Below are 27967 nucleotides of genomic sequence, written 5' to 3' on the forward strand. Positions count from 1 at the left end.
AAAACAGTTGCTCCAAAACTGTATTTCTAAGGCTTGGAGCAATTGTGTTGTGATGTAAACCTTGAACCATAATATTAAAATGATTTGTAACTCTTCATCGCAAAAATAAAATAATATTTAAAGGGCGCTTCTAAAAAAGATGGAGAGTGACTTTTTACGTGGACAGATAGGACAAAGCTTTTAAACTAAAAGAGGAGAGATTTAGATTAGAGGTTAGGAGGAAATTCTTTACTCAGGGTGGTGAGGCACTGGAACAGGTTGCCCAGAGAAGCTGTGGATGCCCCATCCCTGGAGGTGTTCAAAATTCAGTTGGACAAGGCCCTGGGCAACCTGATCTAGTGGGTGGCATCTAGTGGGGTTGGAACTGGATGGTCCTTAAGGTCCCTTCTAACCCAGGCTACTCTACGGTGATGATTTTATGACTCTGTGATGTAAGCAGTTGGCTGTCTGGGAGGCAATCTGCTCTAACAGGATGCCTGCTGAGCAATCAAACAACATTTACCAACCTCCCAACTAGAAGACATTATTAGAAGCATAAAGCCAGTGTCAAAGAAAAGCAGGAGGTTAAACAGAAGAGGAAAAAATGCCTTTTTAAAAGAAGAGCACAGACTATGTCATGATATTCACGAGCAAAACATAGCTAGCAGGAGAAGGAGAGAAACAGCCAACATGTCTATTCGGTAGCAGTGACCAGCAAACAGCACTGATCCCCTTATTCCCATTTTCTCCTCAAATTTGATATCAGACGTTATGCTCCACAATAACCAAAGTTCTTTTGTTCCAGGAAAATAGAAATGAAGAGGACTAACAGGTAAAACTGAACGGGACCAATGAAATGTTGGTTGAAGACATTCCATCAGCTTTGATAGGAGTTCCAAACAGGCCCCCTGAAAGCAAATAAGTTATCTTACAATTATCTTTGTATAAGATTATGCAATGGCCTTGATGAAACACCTGATGATTAATTTAGTATTCAACATTCATTTTCCCAGCAGTCTTGTAAATATATAAAGGTCATGACATATAATTTCAAATAAGAAAGAGCAATTATTACAGAATCTCAGGTTTCAGAGAAGCCAGCAGATACAGAACCGTGAGCAAACCCAAGCTAAAAGAACATCACTGACTATAATAAAGAATACCTCTTGACTTCTGTAAACATAGAGATTTGTAGGAGTCATAGGGAATATCTGGTACATGCACTGATTTGAATTAATATTCCCACCACCAGTGTGGCCAGTATTTCATAGGTCATCTGCAAGAAAACTCCATGCTTACAAAATTAAACTGAATCTAAATGCCAACTAAAGAAACTACTTTTTCTTGTTTATTCAACAGAAAAACAAAACAAAACAAAACAAGAACAATAGACATTATTTGCTTTGCAGTGCCAAGAATATGTTAACCTGTTTATAATCTTGTAATGCACCAAGAATTCAGTCATCAGTATAACCATACTTTGCACATACACAGTTAGCTGTTTGGACAAGGGCTGTTTGTTGCTATCTAAATCAGTGACATAAAGAAAGGAAGCGTGCTCAGAGCGAGTATTATCACTCCCCTAAGAGACCACAATCTTACAAGAAGTCTTAGACAAGCTGAGGACTGAGCCCAGATTTCCAAGAAAGCTAATCAAGTACTGTTTCTCTGCTCTCCTACATGCCTCACAGCACTGATAACAACAGATGTTTTAGATATGATGCAATAACAAGAATGAACAGAGCAGCACAGGGTGGGGGGAAGGATCTTGTGATTAACATACAAACAATTGATGGTGAGCATTTAATATGATTTGGTACCAAGTTTGTCAATAAGATTCTAACCATTGCTACTATCTCAAATATGCATCAAACTAAGATAATAGGACTTATTCCTGAAGAAGTGTTTGAATTAAAGCAGAGCTGCCTTGCAGAGCAGTTCAGGAAAGGAGCATAAAAGAAAGCGGAGGAACAACACAGAAGTGCGACTTCAGCTTGGCATTTCAAATAAAGTCACTGAAAATTCAATAGTGTGAGCTCATCAACTACAAAGCCAGAGCAGTGTCAGTCCTGCTTCCGAAGCTACAAAGCCAAGTGCCTAACCATGCACAGTACTGATCTACCACGGTATTTCACTAATTTCCATTGGGTTGCAGATCCTGATTTCTTCCTGGGATTAGTTCATTAGAGGTGGTTTTCACAGACAGAAGTGGGACATGGGAATTCTAGGGGCCTTTAACATGGAGGCTGTGTCCATTTAAAAATCCAGACTCTTACAAGCAAATTAATGTGCATGTATTTTTGACAGGAAATGCAAAATACTAACATGTGACTATCTGCACAAAGCTAGGATCTATGTTATGTAAAGCAGGTTTTTAAGAGTCAGGTCTCCCTGCTTCGTTCCTTTCTCCATCACTATTCATCAGTAAAAGCTTCCTCCTACCTCAAATTACTGATCTAAAAAAGGGACATGGGTATTATCTGATAAGCATTTTGCAAGCTGCAATTAATATCTAATAGTACTGTAGAACGTGAGTTAAAATGCTACCTAGAGACAATGGCAGTGGAGACAGGCACTGGTTTGGGGCCAGTTTGCTTCCCTTGCAGGAAACCATTTCCCTCTAATAATTCTGTGGAAGCAGTCAGACCTTTTATTTATGTAGCAAACTAAAGTAAGAAAGCAAGGAACACAATCCCCACATTCTGTGCCCTGAGTATCAGCTGTACACCTTTGTCTCTTCTATGAGGGAAACTGTCTGCACCTAAAACCTCCTGATTTAAATTTTTCAGCACCTTCTTACACCAGGGAAGGTCCAAGCTATACCCTTCACTTCCCATTCACACCGTCTCTAGTCTCTCCCTTAAGAAGTCCTCAGCCACACAGGCCATTGGCACAGTAAGAGTTGAAAGAGTAGTGCTGCAGCAGCAGTTGAGCTGAACCTCATTCCACTGAGGGAAGAAGGACTGCTGGAAATCATGTCTATGGATGCACAGATTCCCCCACAGAACGAACTGAGCCTCAGTTAGGAGCTTTATAACATGCAGCACCTCTTCTCATGCTCCATCCAGTATTTAGCAAAGGATAATTTTTTGTACTAGAAATGTTTTGATACCAGATTTTATACCTGTGAAGAATTCCAGATATTACACGTCTGAAGATGGAAAGAAATATTGTAGTCAACAGAAAATGCCATGCAACCCACAAAAACAACAAGCCATGAATCTCAGAATGTAATTGTGGTGACTGTAGAGGAAAGTTGCTAGATAAACTCAGTATTACTTTTTTTGTAGAGAATCTTAATGTGCATCTCAAATGGCTGTATAGAAAAGTTGGAGTTACACTAACAGGCAATATAAAACACAATCAGTTTGTTAATGCCATGGCAACACATGCAGAAGGGGAGGCGTTTCATTAAATGGAGGCAATAAAGTTCATGGCATGTGCTCAAAAAATGGAAAAAAGAACAAGGACAAAGATCCATAGAAGTAGCTTCACAGAGCACCCTGGGACATTTATGATCACTGAGAATAGCAAGTTCAAACCACAACGAGACATTAACAATTGATTTCTATATATCCCCAGCAGGATTCTCCAAAAGTATTCTAACATTATCACTCCCTGGTATCAAACAGCTGACTTCTGATATGCCACAGAGGCGCCACAGTCTTCTCACTTTCCTTCCAGAAATGCTTTTGAAGATAGCAGATCTCCACAGACTTAGACGAGGTTGGAAGAGCTGATGAGCTTGAAATATTCAGTCCTTATTTTGTAGCAAGTCATTATTCCTCAGTGCTGTACCAGCCTGAGTACCTTCTGTGTTCGCTTTTCCTGCCAGGTAGGACTGCCTCCCTGAGGAGGCATTGCATTTGACAAGTTTTAGAAAATTTAGAAAACACTGGTTTGCATGTGCTGTGTGCAGTAGTCTGGGAGGGCAGGGCAGCAGAATGCTGTGATCTCCTGCTCATTTGACAAGACAGTGTATTGTGTGCTCTAAAATACTTCTATGCATTTCTGAATGGTTTCCAGCAAAGCTAATCAAAGTGTAATTATCTGAGAAATAAAGTTTATTCCTCCATAGAGAAAGTGTTTCAAAGACTAGACTGTGTTCCAGTCTAGGTTGCTGCTTATTTTCCAACATATCTTGTGCACACCTTTTAGAAGAATTAGCATCTTGGTATAGTATTTTCTCAACATAATTTTTTAAAGAATGTTGAATATGAGAACATTTTCGGGTATTTTCCGAGGTATGAGAAAGGGAGTCGATAAGCCTCTTCCCCTTTGTGTGAAAGAAGGGATGTGACTATTGTCCATGCACACACACATCCCTACTTATATTAATCTAAAAAGTGTTACGCTTGGAACATGGCATACTGAATGCCTTCATGGAAAACTACAGTTTTTGCTGTCATCAGTTTTCTTCATTTTCTCAAATTATTTGAAATCAATTTCCAACAGAATGACCACTGATTTGCCCCTCTGCAACACTTAAATCCCCAAGCCCAATTACAGCCTGCTTTGCCTGCCTCATTGCTGCCTTAAAGAATCAGCCTGCAGCATGGATCAATAGATAAATCACAGCTGAGAGCAGTTTATGAGGCTGTTAATTTATGAAACAGCTAGCCAACACTTCCCAAACAGAACAGAATTCATCCCTCCTGCCTTTGGGCAAGGGTTAGTTGCTGCCTCCTGGACACCTTTTACCCATAGCCTGTACCTCTCAGGACCTGGTGGGAGAATTGGAGCTTGTAGGTGGCCAAGCTCTAGGCATGGTGGGACAGAGGTGAGATCAGCTGCCTTCTCACAGCACAAGCTCAGCTCAGTTCTGCTCCACTTCGCTCATGCCTGTGGCTAAAAAATAATCAATCCCAAACCATGCATGCAGCAGGCTAAGGCTATTCATGCATGTCAAATATCAGTCTGAGATGATCGGAAGGCACATCTGGCTGAAGCATGGGGCAGATCTGCAAGGGACAGGAGATGCATCATCTTCAGGATTCTGGATGCTGCTGCTCAAGTGTCAGTCTGACCCCAAAGTACAAGCAAGGCTTGCTGACAGGAAAGAACACGCATTGCTTTCTAGTACTGCAAGGTGGTAGATGGAGGAGGACAAGGCTACTCTCACAGTCACCAGGAGGCACAGTTTTTATCATACCAGTACACAGATGTTCCATTTCTATAGTTGATGCTGTATTCCTTAAAGTTTTTCTTGCATCGTAAATCAAACTTGAATGACCAAGGACACCTGTTAAGGTAACTGGGAAATGTATTTGGAGATCCTTGACATTTTGGGGAAAGGAGAAAATTCCTACTGAGTCAGGTGCACGTTAAATTTGATAGCTGTTTGAGCTTGGCCCATGCTGCTTCCAACAATTGAATAACAAGGCTTTTCTGCATAACTTTTTAAAATGTCTCTAAAAGCTTTGAAAACAAGTAAGAGTTCAATCTTTGCTTCAATATATAAAGTTGTGTTCTCTAATGAAGAGTTTTAACCTCTGAAGAATTCCTTCCTTCTAGCAGATACAGAGCGCCACAGCCTACCTCTAATGGCAGCATTTCTATGGTCTGAGGCAAGGCCATTAAAAGGTACTGCCTTACAGTGCTATAAAAATGACTTAAAAGCCATTTTGCTGCTAGGTGCTTTATATGTACAGCTACTCAGAAAGAAACCTGTCTGTGTTATAAATCTGAGAGGGAAATACGGACAATATCTTTATAGGTAGAAAATGAAAAAGGGATGATTGCTTTACATATAATATATAACACTACTGACAGATTTCAGTATACGAAAATAGTATTCAATATTTAAAGGGATTATGTGGGTCCCTTAATACCAAATGATGCAAGATCAACTGTGCATGAAAAACAACGTTATCAAAGGGTACTGCACCTACCGAAGATACTGTATAACTGTAATAGAGCTGCTGCACTTAATATACATGAAGATATTTTCATTCTAAGTTCCTGATCTTGCGTGTTCAGTTGTCTGCAATAAACACCCAAGCTTCTCTGCCTTTCCTGAAGTCAAACTTTCAGAAATGGGCATGCTACATGTCTGAAGACTGTTTTGCTCTCTAGTGAATTTGTTATACTGCATTATTTAATCTGTGAAGACTCTCTAGAGCGAACCAGGTCTGAGACAGGAGCAAACAGGGGTGCATTGTCTGTGCCATGGCATACAAATTAGTTTCCCCAGATAGACTAAGAAATTGCTACATTACATTCAGAACCATTTCCCATGACGTTACTTATCCATTCTTGATTAGCTCAGCTGGCTTTACCTGTATCACGCATTTGAGTCAAAAATCTTTCATATTTGCTTCATATTTCAAGTAAGCAAATTCTGGGATAGAAAAATAATAGTGAAGTGCCTGCAAAATATAGCCACGCTCCCCTCTGCGTTTGTAATTTAAATGCCAAATATTTTAGCACAGTTAAAACCCACAAGGAACAAAAAGACTACCAAAGTATACATGGGGTGCTGCCAGAACTGCTGAAGAAGTTGGATGTCTGCATCTCCATCTGAAAAGTCTCCACATCAGTAAGAAAGAACTTCACTTTCTCCTACAGAAACCACTATAACCCAGAATACACTGAGACTGGTTTAGATATTCCCAGTAAAGGGAAGGTTGCACCGAAACCTTGCCATATAAACCCAATACAGCCCCATCCCTGGAAGTGTCTGAAGCCAGGCTGGATGGGGCTTTGAGCAACCTGGTCTGGCGGTAGTTGTCCCTGCCCATGGCAGGGAGGTTGGAACCAGATGATCTTTAAGACCCTTTCCAACCCAAGCCATTCTATAATTCTACGATTTTAAAGCCCTTACCCTCTTGCCAGCCAAGCTTAAACTGCCCTGGAGGCCACCTAACCCATCCTGGCTCTGCCAAAGCAGCTCTGGTGCACTCACATACATCCTGCTGACAGTTCTGCATGAAAACCTAGAGAGTTAGGGCCAAAAGATTTGCCTGATTTAGCAATGCAGTCAAGCGCTCTCTGAAGTGTGGGAGTATTCACCCACTGCAGACAATTCACAGGCTGAACACCAGCAATGTGTTAAATAGCCCAGCGATTAAAGAACAGTGATCTGCAAGTAAATCCTCACGCAGTAAAACACCCTAAGTATTGTCTGAATTCAGGAATATGCCTGTTATAAGTCTAACTGCCACGGTTTGTGATCTGTTAGTGAACTATTCCATATAAAAACACCATAATAGCTTGTGATTTACACTCCCTGTTTAACACACTTTCTAGCTAGCAGCAGTATTTTGGCAGTGATTTGCTTCCTTTAAGTGTTCAGTAGAGAGCGATAATCTTGCAGGCAGTAATTGCCACATCTCGAATAATTCTAGCCTTTTAGTACTGATTTTTAGGTAAACTTTATGAAGAGTTACCTATGCATATTCAAGTATTGCATTATAAATATAACTGGTAGAGTAAAATATCAGTTTAAAAGAAATTTCCTTCTCATTACAGTGTACTTTTAAAATACAGCAATAATTCCTTTCATACTTCATAAATAATGCTTCTAGCACCGCTGCTTGGAGTTAAATTAATTTTTTTTCCTCACACAATCAAAGTCTTTGTACTGTAATGCTGGCATATATTTTTAGGTTGCACTTGTAAAATACATGTTTGCTTTATTCAAGTGTTAGTCTTTATACTTTTCATAAACCAGTCCCAGCTGAAAGTTTCCCGAATCACAATAAAATCAGAAGATAACGCATATTTGCTGTGGATACCTTGAGACTCAACAGGCAGTAGACAAGTCTTTTACATAGGAGAACTGTGAAATGTGAAAAAAGATGGATAACCAGAGCTTGTTTCCATCAGCAGGACAAGTTTCTCAATTGTTTAATCAGGCTTTATCCCAAGTTTTGAGGCTTCACCTGACTGAGAATCTGGGCAAATACATTTTGATAAGCATGGGAAAACCACATCATTTTGTAAGATGAGAAGATGGCAAGAGCAAAACCCCAAAGAGATATTGAAAGCGCAGACAAAAAAATGCAGCATAATAAAGGGCTACTGACATGTAAAGCACAGAGAGCCTTCAAAACTTCATTCAGAGGAAAGAAAGATGTGAGAGTATCAGCATTTACTACAAGTTTTATCTCAGTAATATTTTAGACCTCTTTTTCCACTAAAATTAGCACATTGGAAGATAAACCAAGATCCTCAGGTGATGTGAACTGGTATAAAGCAACAGTGCAATACTAATTCATAACCCCCAGAGACCCAGAAAAAATCCAGCTCATGTTGTAGTCAAACTAATATTCTTAGTCAGACTAGTCCCAATGATTACATGAGAAGAACTTCTGAGACAAAACATGACAGAATTTGAGAAGAGCATAACCCAACACTTGACATTTAGAGCAGTAATTTGGAAAAATGATTTCAACATAATTGTGATCAACATAGGAATCATATGAATGGGAACACCATCTGTTATTGGACATGAACAGTAGAAGGACTGCAATGCTATTATGACAAGTTCCAGCCCATCTTTTATTCATTTATTACATTTGGAAGAACAACACACACTGAAAGGTATCTAATGATTGATGGGGTAATTTCTAGGATATCCTAAAGCTATAAACTTATGAATATGTGAATATCTGTTGATAAACAGATCTTATTTGGAACAACATTTGCTAACTGATACTGTTTTTTACAAAAAGATGTCAAAGACAAATTTGCAGGATCCAGGCTTGTGTGGAATATCAAGCCATTAGTCACTGGCTAATCCTATAAAATACTGTTTCTGATTAATGCTGTTTATCAGAGCAATACAACCAACTGGGAAAGGAACATGGGCACGATTACAAATATTCCTGTTCTACTACTGTCATCTATTAAGAATAATAATTCTATTCCCCTCTGTACAAGTTGATGCCAACATAAATAAGCAATGCATTCTAGTATACCTGTGATTTAACCTTTCTCCTTCTTAAGCAAATAATTTTAAGACAACTACAAATAAACACTTAAAGTTTGTTTGGAGTATAAATAGAGCTTAAATGTATAAATAAACCATTAAAATGTTTATTTTTTCTTTATCCCAGATACTTCTGAAATTATGTCACAAAAAAGTCAACTTTTTATACAACCATGTTATTTGAGGAGATACTGAAAATTTTCCTGTAAAATTTGTTCAAATGGCACAGATTAAATAAGCACAAAACATGCTGTAATTACCAAAAGACAGATGAAAACACTCACAGAATTATTTAGGTTGTAAAAGACCTAGGATCATCAAGTCCAGCTGTTAACCTAGCACGATGATTCACCTATGAGTAGCTAAGTGGGATTAAGTAAGCGCAGGACCAGATCCTTAAATGCTTTTGCTTGTAAGTGAATCAAGACTTTTATAGGAAATCTGGTACCCAGATAGGGATTTCCTAAGTAGTAAGAGATTCATATCTTCAGGAACATTCAATTCAAAAATGGCTTTTTGAAAATATGGCCAAATATTTAACTGCCTAGACTAGATGGAGAAGTCTGGCTGTGATTTGGATGTTGAGTTCTTTTTTTTTTTTTTTTTTTTGAAAATGCAGCCCAATAAACTATTCAGCATCTGATTTAACATCCTACCCACCTGACAGATGGGATCAAGTAGCTACAATTCAATTTGCTTTAAAGCTCCCCAGGTTCTAGAATACTTTCCCTGACTCTCACACTCCAGTGGCTGTGATTCTCATTAGTAATACAACAGAAAACCAGAGGACTCACACCCGCCAACACACACACAGCCCCGAAGAGGTCCCTACTTGCCACACCCTGTACTGACAGTCCCCTGCTTGGATGCAGGCTATTCCTGGCACCCACCACAGAGGATGCTCAGCCAGGTCCAGGTGGAGATTATGATGCTGCAGGGCAACTTCTGGCAGCAGCAAACCTGTTTCTGACAACTGCTGTTTCTGCTCCAGGGTCTCTTCTCCACTGTTGCAAGTTTTCATGCTTCTTTGCCACTATTTTTCAAGCTGATTCCTTATGTCTTTTGCTTTCATATGAGCAGTATTGGGCAAGTGTGCTCAAAGCCCTCTTGAGAAGCCCAGCCATGCACCCTGCCTACACTGCTGCTCCTACCTTGGCAGGTGGTGTTACCCAGGCCATGTACCATGGGTATGCTGAGCAAGCAGTTCTAATTTTTGTCAACAAGAACAGTTACAAACAAACCTGAATTAGTTGAGGTGACTTATACTATGGACAAGAGTGGAGCAAATCATTACGATTGTGTAGCAAAGTACAGATTTTGCTCAAGGCCCCTTCTATGTAAATCAGTCCTGTTTTGAAGTGCAAAGTATCACCATACTTAATGTCAGGTTTTTTACACCATAACGTTATGATGCCTCCTGCTTCCGTGTGGTGTTTCAGTATCCAAGGATCTATTGGTACTTCTGACAGGAGAATTGGAGCTTTTCCTTTTCTCCAGAAGACCTAGTGACCACGTTGAGGTTTGACAGGCCTTTTGTTCCATGGGCATGCAAAGCTGAGAATCCAGGAAACAGTCTTCCCTGCAGCCAGGCTTCTGTTCCTTCCCCTTCTCCCATTTTTTTTTAACCTACTAAAATGAATATACACCTCATTCTCAGAATGCTTGCTCCTCACAGAAGTACATGAAAAGCAATGGGAATGCTAAGTGGCATCTGAGATCATCTTTGAATAAGACTGAGCCTGAAAGCTCCTCAGAAGTACAGACTTACTCTTATAGGAAAGGAATATGAAATATGTCAGTCCCAGCTACTGTGACCACTCTTTTATGCTAATGGACTTTGATGGGAACTTCTCTCATCAACAATTTTTAATGCCTCTTCAGAGTGCTTCAGAAGCTTAATAGGCTTAATAGTGTGGGAAACTGAAAGACATGCAGACGAATTATGCTTTCATAGTAACATTATATTGTCACTCTCTCACTGTTTTAACTTTAAAGCAGTACTTAGGGTTAGAGTGACCTCAAATGCACATCGAATCCTAAGCCGTTTTGAAATCTTTTTAGCTTTCATTACGACTTGGTTTATCCTGCAGACAAATTATTCTAAAATCTAATCTGTAAGGAAACAGGAATTGGACTTTAATGTGAATATGAATGGCCACGGCACTGTTGACTAGAATAAAAAGCATTTATAAGGAAAAGTCATCATCCTTCAGGACAACCAACATCCTCCCAGGGTGAAAAAGAGACTCAAAATATTGAGATAGATCCCAATGTAGTTGGTTTACACTGCCCCATGCTATAAGAAGAGAAAAAATACCCCTTTGTGGGATTCTCATAATGCACAAAACAGCATGTAGGTAAAGATAAAGGCAACAGATCTAATCCATAGTCCTGCAAGGTCATGCTAGAGTCTGACCAGGACTTTGAAGTTACTCTAAACCTCTGAGCAAGCACCAGTCAGCTATGCAAGAACAACTGCTTCCACTTACCTAGGACCATACCAAGCCAGAGCAAACCATTTGGCAAGCTGAACAAAAGAATTTTGCCACTTGGGCTAGCATTTCTGCTTCTATTTTAATAGCTGCCAGAAGTAGGGAAAAGATTTGTTGTTCTGATGGTTTGGGGGTTCTACCATTTTCTGGGTTTTGCTTTTGTTTTTAATCTGCCTGTTGCTTGGGATGAGACAAGAGCATCCCAGTTTTTCAATTGCAAGTCAATAAGTCTACAGTATAGACTGAGTCTTCCATAAGAGTTTCTCACACAATTTGATATATGAAAAAGAAAGGAGGAAATTGCAGAGGGTCAGGCACACATGATACCATAATACTCAATGTTTACATGCAAGTGGAAACAGAAAGTGACAGTGTGTATAATCTTTTAAAAAAATGATAAAGGTCAGAAGAATCCACACAAAACAAGAACTCTTAGCTATCAGACATTTTTAAACTAAAAATCAAACCAAACCAACCCCGATGGAAAATAAACTGCTTCCTGAAGGCAGAAAGATACCAGGTTAAAGAAAGACAATTATGAGAACCTTAGCAAGAGAAGCAGATACAGCAGCGTACAAAGGACAGGCAAGTGACTGCCTGTACTCCTACAAGCTTGGATATTCAAAGAATAGAAGGATCAGGGACAGTTACTTACATGCAAATTTTGAGGCATACAAATGCAAAGAAAGGAACCTGTGATGGTTTGTGGCATGCCCAGAAGAGCCTGGTAGCATTTTCAGCAAATTTGTTTCAATGTGGAAAGAACCACTACATGCTGATATACAAATGTTACAGCTCAACAGATGTCAATGGGGAGGTTTGAATAAAGAATATTCAGGGAAGAGCCACTTTTTATGAGCAGAGCTCCAAGCCATGACAATATAAAAGCAAAAGTATGTCTATAGGTAACACCAAAAATGCTATTATCTATCACATTATATATATATATACACACACAATAATGAAAGCCTTCATAAGGATGAAAAACCCTATAGCATTACATAGTGTTCCAGCCTGGTTAACAAAAGCCGGAAACACACCTTACATAAAAAATGCAGAGAACATAATTAAGGACTAGATGCCACTTAATTTATTATATCCCGTGTTTCTTACTGGTTGGCTCTAGGAGCTTAGGAAATACTGGGATTTAGATATGGTTTTGATCAGAAATCTGTGCTGTCAGTTCTAATCCCATTCATTCAGTTCTGCCTTACTCTGAAAACACACCCTGTAACATTAAAATTGGAAGTCGGGAGAATACCAGGTGCAACCAGCCAGAGGTTGGTTCAAACAAACAAACAAACAAACAAAAAGAAAAAAAAAAAGGAAAAAGCTGGAGGTTTTTATGCCCGTAGCAGTCTACAGCATGACAAGTTTGAGAAAGGTCTTTTGGGGTAAGAAGCTACAGAGGGCTTTACAATTTCAGAAGGTACATTTCACCTACTCCCTGAAAAAGTTATATCTGCTGGAAGCAAGCACAGAGAAAACAGAGCTATCCAGGATCTGTCTAAAGCTGTCTTCTCTCACTTCTGTACTATAGGGCTACAAGTCTATCCACAAAAACTTTCCCAGAAAAGAGAAACTGATTTTATAATGAGGGCCATTCCTATACTTACAAGTAATTAGCAAACAAAACTGTGAGGAGACATTCCCAAGCTCAGGAAATGACAATTCACATAATTATCTTCAGTCCCTCCTTTCTATAACATTCAGTGCGGCCTTCAGCTTTTCACTTGGTCACCTGCAATTGCTCATCTTATGTGTGCTTAGCAAGCATAAAAGATAACCAAATGGGGTAAATTTGCAAAGAAAGAAACCAAGTAACACCCTGTCTCCAGCAGCTGGGTGTCCTTGCTAACCAACAGCAGGATATTCTCACTAAGACTTGATGACAGAATGCTTCCACTTTGTATTTACCTGCTCACTCTGTCAAATCCTAATATCCAGGGAGTCAAGCCCTCAAATAAGTCAGAAGGCTCTTGGATTCTACTAGCCCAGTCCCTGTTTTAGGAACTTTTTACTGGAGGTAAATGAAGTGATGTGACCTATTAAATTGATCACCAGACAGAATGAGCTATTTGAGGTTTAATTCTGCCTTTGGTTCTAACTTTGAAAGATCACTTAGATTCTTATAACTGTGACAACACTTGTGCTCCATAGACATATAATGGTTAATGAGTTAAAATTCCCCTTGAAAAAAGTGTAAAATGCTACAGAAGTGCTAAATACCATCATTTTTTTTCCATAATAAATTGGCATAATTCCTAGACCTGATACCAACTTGTCCAAAAATTATGCATAATACATATATACACAAAAAGGTACATCATCCATTATATATGACCTCAAGCAGTCTAGAGAAAGGATATTAGCGTAAGTAATCTGCTAAGTATCCTGCTCTAAAATGGTACAGAATTAATAGATTGTAAAATATGTATCTATTCCCTATCTTTGCTTGCAGTTAGTACTGTAATAAAAGTTGTTTCTCTAATACATTGTGAATTATGGAAGGGTCATATGCAACACAAATCAGTTAAATTGGCATTCATTTGGTTTGGACAAAATGTAAAAATTATAGTTGAGTAATAAAGTTGTTTTGAGTAGATATCCAAGTTGTAGTTTCATACCATGTAGCAATGCAGCTTGAACCTTATAGGATTTAAGATTACAGCTTCCTTATACAGGAGTATCATACCCATGTTTATGAAAAGAATCAAGTGAATTAAGTTAATTGCCCAAGACAAAATAAAAACCAGACTGTGACTGAGCTAGAAAACTTGGTCAGTTCCCTAAGTTGTTTAGTTCAGTCACACCTCCAGCTCTTTCTTACCAAAGGATTTCCTTTCCAATATATATGTTGTTTTACCTTATTTGTTAAAAATGAAGATCTCCAAAATGGTCACACGGAGATCTCCCACTCCGAAGCAAGTAGCTATTAAGAACAAATAAAGCAGACGATGGAATGGAAGAGCGTTAAAGGAGACAAATATGCCAGGCTGAATTTGCAACAGAACCAAAATGTTTGTGGGAAGAAAGCCCTGGTAATCAGCTCCTTGGGCTGTCAAGACCAATCAAAAAAACAGTCCTGGAAGAAAAGAAGCATAGTCTCGGAAGCCCTGATTTTATTTCACTTAGTTGCATAATACAAGAAAATCCTGTGTCATAATCATGCACGATAGCTTTGTTTTAGAATTGCAGACAATAAGGACTCCCACTTCTAGGAGGGACTCAGCTTCTAAAATGAGGCCCTAGACATTTTTGGAAACATACGTGGCATATTTCCTCAGCTAACTTAAATTTCTCTTAGGCAGCTGGTTTCACTAGTAAATTTTGGGGAAGATTTTCCTGACCCTGCTTCATCTCTGAGCTTGCTTCAATGAGCGATAACTCTTTAGGACTCACGCACCCTAGTTGTAAGGAAGAGCCCAGCATGACAGAAAGCTCCTGTCATCTTTGCCACTGCAACTCAGCATCTCATGAATTTCAGGGAGTAAGTCAGAAAAGATGTTTTAAATAATACAGTAAGCACAGATCCCTCCAAAGAACAGAGACAAAGTTACAAGGAACCTTTTAAGCTACAAGAACACTAGCCCTACACCAAACTACCATCAGTCAGTAAAGCATTTAATAATTCTATTTATACTCTTCAAACACCCTGTTTTCCTGTTCACCATCATGTTGTATCACCTTTATCACAGGACATGATTAGCTAATGAGCATCCCCTGGCTGCTGTAGTAGCCAGGACATTCCCAACCCAGCCTGAAAGGTACACAAACACGTTGATGACCACAGTTTCAGCTGGAATTTATGACTGCTCTGTTAGAGATAATTTTTGTCAGTATTTTAAATACTGGCAAGTGGCAGAATTTAAGTGGAGAACAGAGCAAAGCTGGAGTTTATTCTATTTCCACTGTGGAACTAAGGAACAAAAAAGCAAACTGCATAGCTAAGAGCAAAGACCATCATACTACAAATACATCCAAGTAGAAGAATAGCACAGAGTTCTGCCCTGTTATGACCGATTCAGACTGAGTCCATGAAAAGGAAGGTCACAGGAGTCATCCTCATCTTCCACTCCCATACTTCCATGCACATTACCTGACTTGGAAACATTGACCTGAAAATACGAGGACAGCAAAAAGCAGCTTGTCTGTTCACTGTCCAGTTAGCAGAAACAGGATGGAGATGAAACTGAGCATCTCCACATCCCTCTGCACACTAGTCCTCACGTTTGAGTTTATTACTGTAACAGCTGCTACAGGCTGAGACTGAAGATGTTACACCCTAACAGCAGAAAGTAGTTGATTTAGGCATATCCATCCCAGCCCCTTCCTAAATTACAGCTGTACTGGTGTGACTTGCAAGCTGCCCTCCATTTGTCTGCAGCTCAAACCTTTGCCTGAGCTGTCAGTGCATCTGGCAGAGGAAGCAGCCATCCAGGCTGAATCCTATGCTCAGAAAATAGGAAGAGCATTCATCCTGTTAGCGTCATGCTAACTGCCCACCGCACAGAACACCTTCTGCAGACAGGAGCACCACCTTTCTCACCTTCTTCTGGCAATGAGTTGCACCCTGAGGAGGGCACTGCTGCTTGCCAGGAAGGCAATTAATCCTTCATGACTATTCAGTCCTTGGCCTCTGAGGATTCCCCACTGTCAGGCAATGCCAGCTGCGCAGCTCTGAGATAGATATGCCACATGCCAGCAGAGAGAAAGGACTTAACTCCCACCATTTTCAGGAAAGAGTATCAAATACTTCATTTGCTTACAGCTTGATTCTCAGCTCAAACCAGTTCCAAGAGAAGTCTAACCCTGTTAGTAGCTCTGAGTCACTCAGATGACTCTGACCCCTGCACCAGAGCTGTTTATAAAACCCAGCTTTATTAGCATGCATCTGGTGAGAACTTGGCAGACGACTCTGCCCAATGGCAAAAAATATATATATCTATTTAATCCTTGGAATGTTTGCAGGCTCCAGAAAGCCGACCAAATGAGGGCTCAGGTGCTTTTCCCAAATATGAATTTGTTGTTGGTTTCCAGCTGGTTAAGGACTGTATCTAATTGCTAATGAAGTTGATAAAAACATTCAATGGTATTAATGGGAGATGATTCAGGCTCCAAATCAGTTAAACCATTTTAAATATTTAATAAACACCTTAAAACTGAGCTGCTATCTTAAAACTTAATAAGAAAAGGCTGATTAACATGATTTTTTTGCAGATTGTTTAGCTGCAGAGGAGGCCAAGTTTTTATAGTAGAAAAAAAGCACTTTCCTTACTATGAGATCAACTTTGCTGTGATAACTGTTTTTAGTTGTGTTATGCCAGGTTTGCAGGAGATCAGAATATCTGGGTATCTTGTAGTACTCCAAGCTGATCTCAGTGCAATAATGTACAAGGCTCTTCCTTAACTACAGACCATTATTATATAGGACGTTATTAGTAGCACATTAAAGTTACTACATTTTAAAATCCAGCACGTTGAGACCTTTAAACTCTTGGAGCCGAGACTGTCTGTCCTGTGTTTGCACAGTGCATAGCAGAGTGCAATTCCAATACACAAATAGGGCTCATAGGTAGTCCAGTAACACAAACAAATTTAGTTTTGTTTCAAATGTCTTCATGTCACAAAACAGACGCTTCTTCTTTCATGTGCAAAGGGTTGTAACATACTTTTGACTAAGCAAGTGTGAAAGACAGATCTTACAAACCACGTGACAGATTTATTTATAAAATAGTGTACTTTCAGATGTACTGCCTGAGAACACGCTTGTCAAACAACTGCGTAGTCTGCAAACACACAATAGCCTTAATATGGCGGGAAGTGTAAATAAAATGCACACAGACTCCTGTACCCTTGCTGACTCCAAGTACCTTACTCCAGCACAGTCCCACTGAAATCAGCTGTTCTGCACAGAGCAGAAGGGTTTCACCAGCTGGTCGTTAAATGTGCTAATTCCCATAGCACAGCATAAGCCATCTTAATCCACTTGCCCTGCTCATACCCACTGGTATCAGTTATGAGTCACTGCCATTCTGAACTCCACTCTGACTTGCTTAATTATGACAATCCCCAAAGGAAATGGGATTGTTATCTTGGAAGCCAACATGCTTCCCAGGCTGTGTGAGCTGCCAGCATTGTCTGGGACCCATGTAGATCTCTCACCAGTGATGAAGGTCCTAGTAACAATATTTCAGTTAAAATTTGGTTTTGATATCTTTTTCAAAATGTCTGAAAATATGCATGGTCTGAAAAGATTGCTAATGTCCTCTAAAAGAAATTAGCAAGAGAAGAATCCTACTCACACCACAGAAACAGCACAAGACTTCTTTCCCCCTATAAAATCATAGAATCACAGAAGGGTTTGGGTTGGAAGGGGCCTTAAAGACCAGCAAACCCCCTGCAGAGATACCACCCACAAAATGTTTTTTTCTTCTAATAAACAGCTTATTTAGTACTATAACAGAAAATTCAATTCAAAAGCTTCATTCAACCAGGATATGCTTTCATTAGGGCAAGTAAAGCAGTGATTTGTATACATTAAATGCCTGCAACACAAACTTCTAAAGACCTAGTGCGTATAATGCTGGATTGATTACTGCTTGGCACAATGTGCAAGAAGGAAGCATACAGTGAGTTAAAAGCACGGTGGAATCTGAGCAACTTTCTTCCTTTTATTCCTTGCCTGCTTACAGTGCCTAGGAGTGTCTCTCTTCCCCAGGGGGAGAGGAGCTACCTAAAAAGCCCTGAGATACTTGGTTCCTCCGCACAGAGCTGCCCAACACCCTGGGCGAGGGGCTGCCCTCCCCTTGTTGCCTTCTGCCTTGCAGAGGCAGGGAGCCAGGCCCCTGCTGGTGAGGAACGCCCAGGAATCCTCTGCAGCTCCTGGCCCCCAAGCCAGCCACCAGCCCACACTGCACCCTGGTACTCAGTAGTTGGCATCTGTTTGGCAGAAGTTCCCTCAAGCACAAGGAAACTCACATTCCTTACCCACAAAAAAAAAAAAAAAAAAAGTTGAAAGCAAGAAAATCAAAGAGCACCTAATACAATAATACAAACATATATTTTCTGAAGGGACAGAAGTCTTTATTTGCTTTAAGATGCTATTTTACACTACAATCCAGTTATAACTTAGCTTCTTAATACTTTCAATTGAATTCAAAATTATTTCCTATCACTAACAGAAGTATGGAGGCCGAGATTTATTGTTTCTAATCCAAACCTATTTAGATTTGCAGACAAAACATCTATTCCATCAACCATCCTAAACACAAGCAGAAGCAGATCTATTCTAGAAGAAATCTTTACATCAGCTTCGGTTGTGAGTGGCCAAGACACTCCAATCCAGCACACTTATTTTGGTGCAGCAGGGTCACAGAAGAGGTTTCAGAACGGACAAGACACTAATGGCTTATTTCTGCTTTTCCTTCTAACAGAAAAACAGGTATGTTGTACATGATAAAAAACAAGCAGTTCTTTATCTAAGAAAAAAAAAGTACTTTTTCCCCTGATCACAGATTCAGGCAGTTAGCCTGCAACCTTCTCAAATTATTTCTGTACCTGGAAAGAATAGCTGACATTCAGGTGTCTCCTATCATAGACTAGCTGGGAAAGCACAATAAAAGGAAGGGTCAATGGCAGAAAATACCACGGAAGCTGCAGGCTTTGTAAATAGTGTCTGACTAAGGGACTGCCTATCACTGCTGGAACACTTTAATTCTCTTTGGAAATGAAGTGCTTATTCCACATCTAAAATAGTCAATACCCTCAAAGACCTTCAGAGAACACCAGCTCAATTCTTGTTCATTTGCCCTGTTTCATACTCAGTGCAAGGCTAGATGACAACCACCTTGCAACAGTCAGCACAGCAGTTTGCTCTAGAGACCTGCTTTTTCGATTTCTTTGCTTTCTACCAACATTTACACCATTGATGACAGAGGCTGCTATGCCATAGACATTGGCCAGGCTACACTGAATCTGTTTCCTGCTGCCTCTACACAGGCATTGCTCAGGTCATTATCAGTGCCTGCACACAGGCAACTACCAACCATCAGCCTTTGCCTGTTACAGACTCACCCCACTGCTCTGGTTTGCTATTACCCAGCAGCAGGGACTGATCACTGCCAGCTGCACACGTCAAAATACAACAGCCAGAGCCACCAGTGTCAGAACCATGATGGCTGCTAGACTGAGGGGAGTTCCTTCGCTACTTCGAGAGAAAAGGAGGGTCTGCAGCACCACAAGTCAGAAAACAGTTGCAGTTTGCATTGTGAGGGACAGGGACAGGAACACAAGGTGATGCACCTCTCCCTCTTGCAAGTGCACGCAGGGAACTGCTGATACGGGTGGCAATTGCTGCAGGGTGCTTTGGGACTTGTTATTGGTGGTGATCTGTCAAATTTAGTTTAGCTAGCCCTGTTTTATAGCACTGATCTCCTGTAAATCACAAAGGATTTATCACTAAATCATATACAGACATCTGAATAAGTGGCCTGAATTTCAGTGAGGGGATAAAGTTCAATTCTAATGTAACATCCATTGAAGTACATGGTAAGGTCTTCATGAGTTTCTACAAACACTAAATCTACTCCCCTGTCACCTCCACACTCAGCCTGTTAGAGACTAATCTGAACAAGTCTATAGGTGTGAGAGCAGAGCTGCGAGGATCATGGACAACGGGACAAATTCCTCAGCTACGGAGCCTTCACCGCACCATCCACACATGGGCCTGGGGATGTCCTGAGTGCAGCACCTAAGCACAGGGTAAGGGCCAACCAGTGCAAGACCAAAGAGATTAATAACACTTGAAATACTTCAGGCAGCAATCACAGGCTGTGTAAGCATTGAATAGCTTCTGACTGTGTATATAAAACATCACTGCAATTCAATAGTGGCATGACAGAAGTGAAAGAAAACTCAGCTTCAACACAAGCAAAGGCAGCAATTATTTTTCAAGGCATTATTTGCACAAAAAGCTGATTAAAAAGGGAGAAAAATGTTTGTCAGACCTATTGGCATTCACCCTCAGGTTGGATATCTTTGAGAAAATGAGAAAAAAGGATTACAAAAATATTTTAGTCCTCGAAACACACACCAGGAATTATTAGCTGCTACGTGTGCTAAATCTTGGAAATTCTTTTCATTCCAAATGGATGATGTTCAAATAAAATTTAGATAACCATGAATTCAAATACTGCAGATTCATATTCTATGTTTTTATCTAGCTTTTTCTTAAATATAATCTATGAATAATCTTGTGTTAGAATGGCTACATGTATATTTTTCACCAAACTACCTCAAATTGTTCTAAAATGTGTTTTTTTCCCTCACCCAAAGGAAAAGCAATTTTAGAGAAAGTCTCTGAAGAGCAAGCATTTTGCTTTTCAAAGAGTTTCAGACCTCAAATCAGATGAAAATTAATTGCATGCAAATGTACAATGAAACTCTAAGATTCAGCTCAGCCCCCATGTATACAGCTGCAGCTGATTTTTGTCCCCTTCTAGGTAGTCAGGAAATTAGTTTGAAGCCTGCTGCTAATACTTCAGTTGAGATTTTAGGATTTGAAGCTAGCAAGTGAATGAGTCTGAGGCTTGATATATTAGGCAGGGGGCTTGAATCACTGAAGTGATTAATGGTGTCTATCAAAGCAGCCTTAAACCTCCACACTGAGCTTTAAACATGTGGAATGGAGAATCAAAAAAGGATGAAATAGTTAATGTGCAGAAATTAGTGGTACACTGATGGCACAAAGCTGAATCAAGACATCTCCGTAATTCACAACAGAGGTCTCCAGCTTTATTAACTGGGTTAGTAAAGTCATGTCCTGAGAGGGAAGACTTACAGAAATCAAGCTAAAAATCCTGGTGCCTAGGAACAGGCATGCTAAAAAAGCTAGGCAAAGTCTCACAGTGGCATTGCTTGAGCTGACAGGACTACACATTACCACTGCACTGCTGTTCAGCTGTTCTGAGCTTCAAAGAGGAAATTCTAAGGGGACAGAGTAGCAAAGAGGATAAGGAAGATTAATTTAAAATGCACATTTTATCTTTTTACTCAGAAAACCAATGCTCAAATAATAATGTCCATGCTTAAGAGATAAAGGTAAAGCAGTAGAGAAGAGCCAAAATCCATTAGTACAATGAGCACTTCCAATTTTAGTAGTAACAAGCAGAGCCCGTTCATACAGAGGTTAGCTAAACAGTTATTTTAAGGACTCACTGTCCTTAGTGGAAAATTAATAGAGCAAGTGTCAAAAGCCTTTCATGATTTTAAAAATTAGAACAGTGTCTCCACTGGGTATCTGTCCTGCATAGAGAGCTTTCACCTACTGAAATGTGGAGTGTGAAATTTATTCAGCTCCTAGAACTTAGCAAAGCTGTCCTGAAATCATAACATCTACTCATCTCAATCACACATGGCATTTGATGAGTATACTGGCTACCTAGAGCCATGCAATTCCTCTGCTCAAGTCATTTACGTCATTCACAGCAGTGGAAAAATTAAAATATAGTCACTTAGAAACAGAATCACAGAACACTTCAAAAACCTCCCTTTCTAGAGGGAAGAATAGGGGCATAAGAAGCTATTAAAGCTGCAAAAGAAAACACTGGAGGAAGGAGAGGGAACAGGGTGAACATTTGCCAGATTTGAACTTAAAAGCAAAAACCCAGACCTGAAGTTCTGCCCTATGTCATACAAAGTTTGGCTAATCTTTTTTTGGGAATCACACAGGTGTACTTGAAGGTAGAACTGGGTTTATAATATTCATGGTTCACGAGATGCTTGCTTCTACATGTCATTTGACTTTTGCAAGAAGCTGAACGCACTTGTCAATCAGTCCCCTGGCCTGCAGTGGCAGCTTTCACTTGCTATTCAGCCCAGCACACATTTATTTTTGGACTGCAACTACCATCAACTCCCACTTGCCCGTGGGTGGTTTGCCTGAGTTGTAAACTAACAGTGCCACCTATTGCACATTCGCTCTGCTGCAGACAGAAGACTTGGCTCTGGGTAGGGCTAGCCATGCAGTGTTAGAGCAAGTTTAGCTCCGCGCAAACCAAGCACTTGGCTCCCAAAGCTGGCGTGGGCTTTCAGACAGAGTGCCGGTGATGGCCCCAACTTGGACCTAGCGAAGTTTGTTCACTCCAGTTTTAATCAATTACAGTCTTGAACAGGTTCTGGAAGAAACCATTTTGTCCCTTCACACTACTCTCTCCAGCATGTACCCTAGCACCAGGACCAGCTAGTTAGAGCATCCTCCCCTTACGCCAGGCAGAGAAACTCACTATTTATTTACAACAGGCTCCAAATTGCTTTGACTCACATATTCAGCCTTACTCAAAGTTTATAAGGAGAATAAGTAATGTTATGACAGTACACAACTTTGCCCCGATGAACACAACTCTACAGGTAATCTGATTACGGAGTTCAGCTAACAAGTGCAAGCAGATAAATGTGGTATCATTATGTCCGCCTCTTGTTCCAACATTGTTAAAAAAGCCCCTTTCTCTTTCACTCTACTTGAATCAATACATATTTGTCATGCAGTTTTTGATGATTAAGTGTTTAATTTTAAGCTGTGATCAGACCTAAGAACATCAAGCCTAAAGTCTTGTCCCTCAGTGAACTTTCAAGATTTATTTTTGTGCATCATCTCCACAACATCCTAAATATAGCTTTGATACTCTAATAGCAATCTAATTTGGCTGTAATGTCGCTGGAAAAAGTGAATTGTACAAGAAAGTGACTTTTCAGGTATCATAACTATGTGGATAGTCATGTCCAACTGCCAATGTTATGCACAGCTGCAGTTCAAACACTTTGATTGTATTACTCAAGCAATTTAATTCTAAGACAACAAAAACAACAAAAAATAAAACTAAAAAGTAAACCTCAAGAACTCTGGTTGAAAATTAGCTTGAAAACAGTTTTACAATTAATTTGGATGACTTCCATTTAGCAGCTAAAATAATTTGCCACAAATGGTATTACAACAAATTTAGTTTGCATTGTCTTTGTAGCAGGAGAGAATTCCTGCCTAACATAAGTGAGAGAATCACAGGCTGTAGTGCTGCAAAATGGATCTGGGGGAGAACAATAGCTACTGTGGAGCTGGGAATGAGAATACTTTTTTCCTCTTTTCCTGGAGAAGAACAGTAACTATGCTTCCAGAGGATGCTCTGCACTTGTTACTTCTGAGTTTTTTTTTTAAAAAAAAAAAAAAAAAAAGGCTGTATGAGCACATGCTGAAATTGCTCAATATTAAAGAACATCACATACATTCTTTGGGATCTTAAAATAATCTCCCAGGGGAACATTGTGGTTCTTCTTTGAGACTGAAGGCTGCATGAATGCCAAGTAAAGTTCCCATGTACTGACTAATCCGCTATCTATCATTCTACCAGCCTGCTTCCAGTTCTAATTCCCTTTGTCTTTTTCTTGGCATGACTGAACAACTCATTGTCCTTTGGTGCTGCTATACATACAATTAAATTGGTTTTACCTGTGAGGATTTCCCCCACTAGAAGGCATTCTTCAGTGGCCCCTCTTCTGCTTTTAACACACATGGAACAGCCTTGTCCTAGTATTTGCAATGAGCTGTTTTATGCAGTTAGATCCAACTCTGTACTGCATTTCTCCTTGTGAAAAAATAGCCTAAGTGAGGCATATGAGGCATTGGAAAGAATATTTCCTAATTGTTAATCACTGTACATACACACACACATACAAAAATCCTATTCCTAGGTAAGACAGTTCTTCAACTAGAGCTTCAACTGTAGTGGCTTAAATAATTAAAAAAATCCCCATTATATCATAAAAACATACAACATTGAATAGTTTCACTATTCAGAAGGACTAGATCTATGACTTGTGAACTGGCAGAAATTTTATCAGAAAGTTAATTTTTCAAGGGAAAGCCAGACCTTTGATATCTTTTATAAGCTTTTTTGGCAGAAATGTCAGTTTCTGAATAAACTGCGATTGCCTGAAACATGGTAAATATTAGCCTGAAATAAAAATACAAGAGGAAGTTACACTACATAGATTCAAATACACGAAAGACCAGGGAGAGATGATTTTGAAGCACTTCAACAATTCATAGCTGAAATACGTCATTAAAGGATCAAATATTTTTACCAAATCAACTTCCCTCGTGAAGATAGGCCTAGTTTGCTGACCTTCAAACACTAATTTAAATTCCTATAAGGGACTCCCCTTTTCCTAGGAAGTCATGTTTTCAATTTTAAAAAGTTTGTGTCTGCACCAACCAAAAAACATGAAGAATCTCACTCCCCCAAGCCCCACACAGGTTTCTATTAACAAGATCATTTTATTTTTAAGCTGTTTTTGTTTCTTGTTTTCTTTTTTGTGGATACAAAAACAAAAAGGCAGGACTAAAAGCAGATAGAATATCTTTCAGTTCTAAAACAATGCTACTCTGAACTTTGAACATTATCATGCCTACAGTATTCATCCAAACTTCAGGAATTAATGGAAATTCAGCAATTCCACTGGTTTTGATAGACTCTGGACTGGATCCTCCATACTCTTAACAGCAAAGAAGGTTGAAAATATAGGCAGAAGGCAGTAAGCAAAATGCTAAGTGTGCCAAACTGATTCTACTGTAATTATCTGTATTTTGGGCTTGCAGCAAAGTAGATGAAATAGCTTTGCAATTAATGTAAATAATTTAGAAATGGAAGACCCAGCTGTCAGAGCCCAGAGCACATTCCCAACGTAGGACTGTAAACTGGGTGAATCGAGTAGCTTAGCTGGCTGAGTCCAAGGCCAGCTGCTTCACTGGTAAGAACTGTTGTGAAGAAAGCCAGAGAAGAGGGCCTGCCTCTCCTTTCCTTGGTAGTTGATTTTAAACTGAGGCTTTACTACTTCACATATCCCTGACTCTGACCTACACGCACTGCCCAGGCTTTATTTGTAGGGGCTAAATAATTGCTTTGTACACATAAATTAATACAGACTTAGGCCAGGACCCTGTTTTCAGCTGCTCTCCTCCAAAGATCACACGATCTATTAAAGAGACCACATGATCTATTAAAAACTCTTGTTCCTACAGGAAGGCCTGTGACAAGGCAGATTTTCCTTGCTGGCTTACATTTTTCCTCAGACATTCAAAGGCAACACCCCTCATTCATGTTAAGAACCTCTCAATACTTAGTGCTGCAGGAACTTACGTACAGCAGTAAATCAAGTAGAACCAACAGCAGGACATAGGCACAGAAACAGACCGAAAGGAAAAGATGAAGAACATTCTCATACACCTCTCATTTCAACAACTGCATGCAGCATTTTAGTAGAGCAAATACTTCTTCCTTCCACAAACCCAGCATTTTGTCATGACTATCAGTCCCACATTGCTGATGTAAGAGTATACAGCTAAAAAAGCAAGTGACTGTTTGTCTTTATTTAATAGCAATGGAAATCAGATAGCACGGGATGAGAGGGGATGAATTGTGCCATCCATTTCCAGGAAAGAAACAGCAGGAACTCATTACTTTTTACAAAGAGTTCTGATTTTTCAGAAAATGAAGGTCCTAACACACTGTCATTGAGTACATGTATTTTTACACTGATCCAAAAAGTTGTGTGTGGTTTTTAGAAGAGATAGTGTAAGAAATTATGAATTTCTGTAGGATGCTTTGGGTATTTGCATATTAATAACCAGAATATGTAGGTTTCTTAGTATTTAATACAGTTACTCTGTACTGAAGCTTTTAAAATGAATTTCTCATTAAGGTATTTCAAGAATGAGTTGCATTAGGATGCTGCCCACAGATTATCACACTACTTGCTTAAAGATCATATTGTCCATCTACCTTGAAAACGGAGTGACTTTATCACTGCTAGTTAACTACACTAAATCCTTAATGAAAATTACATTTGAGTATAATGGCAGTAAAACCTTCTTGTTCTATTATGCAATTTTTACAGAGAGCTTTATCTGTGTCCCTCAGTCCATTTGCAGATGGGGGAGCAAACAGACCAGGAGGTGAGGCAAGTTGCTCCGAGTGGCAGAGAAGGGCCCACAACCCATTCTTCTCACCCAGCTAGTGATTTGATCCCCTGCTCCACACTGGAGGCGATGCCAGCCCAAAGCAAGAGTTTGTTCAAATCATTTCAGAAGGGAAATGGAGTAATTTTATCAGTTCTTATTTTAAAATATGTACATGTGTCCTGTTGTACAACCTGACATTCAAAGCTGACTAAATTAGCGATGTTCAGATATTTTTAGTAACACTTATTTTACACCTGGAACATGCCTCACAGGTAGCCTGCAGATGCTTTTCAGCTCAGACCCTACTGAAATCCTTAGTTTTTTTTTAGTTCCTCCCTGCCTTTTATGTCCTTGGGTAACATTAAAAAGTCAACTGTGATTTTCAAAAGCACTGCAAGATGAAGAATCCGAGTTCTCACAGGAAAATATTTCATTTCTAATGCTCAGCCCAAGCACCTTTTTAAACCTGGCAAAAAGCCTAACTTCCATTGGCTTTCAATAAGATGCAGGATTCAAAGTGCTCAATATTCACTGAGCTTTTTTAAAAACAGTTCATCCATAACAGCTTTCTGGTTACTCATCCACTCTTGGGACAGAGGCAGAGAGACAAATTTGAAGGTCTGCCTGTTACTGCTACCTTTCTGCTCTTGACAGTCACCTCAAAGGAAAGGTAGGCAGGTATGCTTCCTATCATGCTTCCAGCCACATACTTCAAGAAGCTGGTGGCAAAGAATGAAAGGGGCATTTTCACTCCTTACAAGAATGTATGATAATTCAAGTCTCAATCTTTCACCATGGCTTGCAGTTTTAATGTTGCTTTTTTGGCATCTTCCTCTTTTCCTTCAATTTACTGTAATGAAAGTAATGCACTAGGAAGCAATGTTTTGACAAGAAAATCAAAGATAACACTTTGAAACTGTTCCTTTTAAAGTAATTAGCAAAATCCAAATTCATTTTAACAAGGAAACCTGAGCTTTAACCTGGTAATTAATGGAGATGATTCCAGAAAGACTACTCATTTTTCATGGGGCATAATGAGATCTTGTTTTCCATAAGCAAGTTAAGAGAAAGCTCATGAGCATTCTGCTAGATTCCAGCCAACATTGACTGTTTAATACCAAGGCCTCCAAGAAGTAATTTTATTTCCTATCTTTATGTGCAGTTGAATTTTCTCCAGGGCAGAGAGTGTAGACAGACTGTCAAAAGCTGAGAGCTGTGAAATCCAGACACAGCACATTTTCCCATATTCAATTTATCCCCCTTGCTTTTAAAATAAGAGAAAATGTTGCTAAAGATGCAGGCAGATAATTTGATTAGAGGGTTCTTCTATTAGCTTTACTTTTAATTGGGATTGTCATTTATAATGTGTACAAAGGCACAAAGTGAAACAAGTTCATTACTTCTGTGGAAGCAGAAGAAGAATTTTCTAAATATACACTGGGGCAACAGTCATCAAGAGTCCAGCAATGAGATCACATGTCCTGAGAAGAAAATAGGTTATTTATACACTGGTTTTAACCGGAATTTCTTACAGTTGAAGTCAATAATTCT

The 27967-nt window shown here is 39.5% G+C and overlaps 1 protein-coding gene across 1 annotated transcript in view; it reads right to left on the reverse strand.

Moving 5' to 3' along the window:
* PLCB1 (phospholipase C beta 1) overlaps positions 1-27967 on the reverse strand; it is a 415710-nt gene that overhangs the window by 387688 nt on the left and 55 nt on the right. The window lies entirely within an intron of this gene.

Source organism: Anser brachyrhynchus (assembly GCF_964034855.1).
Source record: "Anser brachyrhynchus genome assembly, chromosome: 3".
Classification (NCBI taxonomy): domain Eukaryota; kingdom Metazoa; phylum Chordata; class Aves; order Anseriformes; family Anatidae; genus Anser; species Anser brachyrhynchus.